Raw genomic sequence first — 4714 nt, forward strand, 5'->3', positions numbered from 1 at the left:
GAACCTCCTTCAGTTCAGACTCCAGCAGAGACCAGTCCACCATGGACAGACCCAGATCCAGCAGAGACCAGTCCAGGGAGGGGGGCATGGGAGAACCAGAACCAGGACTGTCAAAATATTTTTGTTACTCAAGGACAATGAAATACAAAAGACGAGCAATATAAAGTTAAATCTTGTCCTTGGAAAAGAAGCGTTTTCAGAGACTTTCAGTCGCATCTCATGTCTTCATCAGCGGATGGATTTTGTGATCAACTGGGTCTTCTTCATCTGGGTCTTCAGTCACGTGACGACAGGTAAAGCTCGTCCTGGTCCAACGTGTCTTTCATGTCCAATTTTTGAAAAAGCTCCACAAAGAAGATAATAAGAGAACCTTGGACATTAGATACGTCACATTCAGTCTGAACTCATAGCTCCAAACTCAGCCAGCAGATCACACACACACACACACCACAGCTGTGTGCAGCGGAGCAGCTGGACGCACACCGAGGCTCCGGTCGTGGGCTTCAGCCAGTTAAGCGTTACGCATCAACCAAATGCTGTTTGACTGGCGACAACAATTACGGCTTTTACTCATCAGCCTCCTGTCCAGGGACTCGAGTAGAGTTACAGGGCGGCTAAAGCCTCTGATGTATTATTCATCTACTCATGTCAGATATTACAGGGCAACCTGCTGCACCACGGGGTCAGGAAGTGGACACTTCCGGAGGTCCAGGACGGTCAGGGTCTCTCCCTCACCATGCATCTGTCCCCGAAAACACCGTCGTCCCTCTTCTACAAACATCTCTTATCTCCGTATATAACGCAGGGCCATCCGAGGCGGTTTGCGTGTGAAGTTGAGGGTCACATTCGGCGCCTCGAGCGAGTTTAAGCTCAGCGTAGAGAAGCCGGTGGGAGGCGAGCACCACAGAGTTTTTGATTTAAAAAAAAGCACATTTTAACGTTCAGGGATTTTCAAGGAGGTCAATTTGTTTAGGACGTCTTAAAATGTAGTAAACTTGGCCGCCAGATGAACTAGCCTCCAGTATTCAGTGTAAAGGCCTTTGTGCGTTCAGAGTGACGCTGACCCCGCCGCTGACCCCGCGGGCTTCTGGTGACGCATGACGACCAGTGGCGGTGCGTCAATAGAGGGCACTAGGGCACCGCCCCTCTTAAAATGTTGAAGATAAAATAATTATAATATATACTGTCAAAAAACATTATATACCAAATAATTTAAATACGAAATATACCGTGTTGACGCGCTAAATGTGTGTGGGAGACCGTAAGCCCCTGTCAACAACCACTTAAAACCAGTTAAATGTGACCAAATATAATATATCGCCGTTCATCATCACTGAGAAAAGCCCCTCCCCCTGTCGGGGCGCCGGCCAAATGTGAGTCTATGGAAGCGAGCAAACATTTCAGGGGCGTTATGGCGAGGACAGCTTCTCATTGGCGGATGAAACGCGAATCTTCGGGCGCACAAAAGTGCGCTCTAGCCAATGACATCGTTTCTTATTGCAACGTGAATGCACTATTCGTCGAATCAGAGACCTTTATCATTCCCTCACATCCTATATAGCTCCCACGTATCTACGCGAGCAACACTAGCAGAGACTTTGATTATGTTAGTATGGCGACTGAAAACTCTGTAGTATCTCTACGCGAAACACCTTTCAACCGACGATCATATGTTCATATATCATATATAAGAGGCTGAAAGAGTTGGGACCCGAACGTCCGGATTTAAAACTTCAGCAGCAAAGCACTGACTGCGGGAGGACGTACACCCGGAGCTTCTCCTCAAGCTGATATGCTAACCGGAGCTGGTTAGCTGAATGCTAAGTGTGGAGCAAAGCAGTGGCTCTGCGCAGCCGAGGAAGCGCCGGGCTATGAAGGAAGATGAGCTTGGAAGGATTGCTGCAGAGGTGTATGTCAAAATCAGCAGATGCGTGTGCATGTGCGTCTGTGTGTGTGTGTGCTATTAATGCAAACAGAAGTATTGTTTTTGTGCCTTTGTAAACAGCTCTTACGTTGGTTTACGTAGGGGTATGAGACATGATGTATATATAATATACTGAATTGTCTTACAGTTTTTCTTGATCGCTAAGACACATTTCTTGAAACGGTCACCCATTTTCTCAAAACTGTAAACACAAAACCTCATCTTCAAGCACTATTTACAAAACCTCTGAATCCTCTTGCAAAATGAAACTTTCACCTCAAAACAGATTTACCTGTGCTCAAACTCAAACACTGCTCTCAAATCATAAACAAAGTGATCAAAATAATATTCAATTCAATTCAGTTTATTTTATATAGCCCAACATCACAAATACAAGTTTGCCTCGGAGGGCTTTTTACCATCTGTACACATGACATTCCTGTCCCGGGACCTCACATCGGATCAGGAAAAACTCCCCCAATAAAGATAGTAAAAACCCTTTCACAGGGAAAAAAGGGGAAGAAAACTGAGGGAGCGCAACAGAGGAGGATCCCTCTCCCCGGATGGACAGAAGCAATAGATGTCATGTGGCCAGAATGAATAACGTAACAGAGTTACAGCACATTCAATGAATATGACAGAAATTATTCATATAATGAGTAGTAGGCATGGTCCATGTTCCGGTCAAACACGATCCATGGCAGGGGACCATTCGCAGTTTCACTGTACTGGCAGTGTGTACTTAGACTTGCATGGCTTAATCTTTGAGACAAGCATATGCTACTGGCAGGATCAAACAGGTAGCCTTTCGTCTAATATACACAATATCAATATAGTTCTCAGGGAGAAGCAGCTCAAAATTTATCAGAAATTACTACTGTGCTTTGCTCTTTGCAATTTCTTTTGTTTTTCTTCCTCCTTGTACCCCTATTTTTACAGTACTGTACCCCGCATCGCACTGTAGGCCTACTACAGAATACAATACTACAGTAAAAGGGACAAAAATCAAAGGAGTCAACATGTCATCAATGTTCCTATTTGTCCTCCTCTTCCTCTTTCTTGCCCTCCTCCTCTTCCTCCTCGTCGCCCACCTCGCATACGCACTTGTCCTCGTCCTCGTCCTCTCACATTGTTTCTTCTATCCATTCTCAGACTTTCTCCTTCCCACCTTCAACCTGTTTGCTCTCTAAACTGGCTTATATTGGTTGGGTCACATCATTTGATACAAGTGAAATCAATTTTGAGTGATTGTGTTTAATCAATGACATGTTCTCTATTTGTATTTGATTGTTGCCACTTGTGTTTACCAGTATGGATGACATGTGCATTATGCCGTGTTCACACCGGACGCGGCGTGAATTATCGGCAGTTTACTCGCGTGAGTGAAACAGACGTGAAAAATCATGTCGCAAAGGGGGCGTGGCTTGTGTGTGTGTGTGTGTTAGCTCCAGACTAGAGCATCAAGGTGGCTCCTGGCCTTTTGTCTGTTGATGAGCCATCAAGACACACAAAACATAGTTTTTTGTCAACTCTGATTGTTGGCTTTTGTCTGTAGTATGAAGCCTGTTTGTAGTAGATATTTCCCCACATCTTATCCGTCTGTCTGTTCCTATATATTTATCTGTAGGTTTGTGACACCATACTTGGACACACCAGGGAACGCTTTGCCTTCAAAGACCACCTCACCAGTGCCACCTTACTGCAGGGCCCCCAGTTTAAATGTCTTTACAAGTAGTGGGTCCTACTCTGTCAAACACCCAATGTAAAATGTGATGTCTCTCTTTCTGAATCTATTCTGCTCTAAACCTATTTCATGTGAGGGTGTGGGCACCTCTTTTATTCTGTAAACCTCTGAAACCCAACCCAATGTTTCTTAAACCATTCTGCTCTGAACCTCTCATGCCTAAAGTTACAGTTTGTTGATAGTTGTTATTGGACAGTGTTGAGTACTGTGTTTTCTTGAAATAAAGCTTAGCTTTTTAGAATATTCTACTCAAAACCTCTTCTTCTCATTGTGGAGTGCTATTTAAACCACGCCGCTCAACTGTGCCCCCCCCACCCCCCTCAAAAAAAAATCACCAGCCGCCACTGATGACGACCCGCAAGATTCACGCCAGAGCCAACAGTGACCGCATCGGCATTGTGCCGTGAACACAATCTCTCATTTACCGAAAAGTTCTTTGTTAAATGTGTCTCCTGCAAGTCTTCCAAATATTAAGAAAGCAAAACTACATTTTTTATTTTTTATATGAACCAAGCTTTTGAAAGAATGTCATGTTGACTTAGATCTTTTCCGTGCAACGCCGTGTTCCCATAGTGGACATCATCACGGTGACATCATCACGGTGACATCATCACAGTGACATCATAACGGAGTAGCCCCCTGTGGTCAGGAGAGAGAATGCAGCTTTAACACATGAAACATATACTTCTATACAACCAGAGAAGTCTCCCCCTGGTGGTCAGGAGAGAGAATGCAGCTTTAACCAGAGGATGTATAATGTCATGTTCACTCAGATCATTTCTGTGCAACGCTGTGTTCCCACAGTGGACATCATCACAGTGGACATCATTACGGTGACATCATCATAGTGACATCATCACAGTGGACATCATCATAGTGACATCATCATAGTGACATCATCACTGCGCTGGCGTCCAGTAGCGGCGGGCGGGACCAGACGTCCTCCTGCGTTCCTTGTGAGACCCGGCATTAGCAGAGCGCCGGTTGGTTCTGATCCATTACTCTGCAGCTCAACAAGTGGTGGAGCGGGAAAAAAAACAACCCAG

Source organism: Taurulus bubalis, assembly GCF_910589615.1.
Source record: "Taurulus bubalis genome assembly, chromosome: 1".
NCBI lineage: Eukaryota > Metazoa > Chordata > Actinopteri > Perciformes > Cottidae > Taurulus > Taurulus bubalis.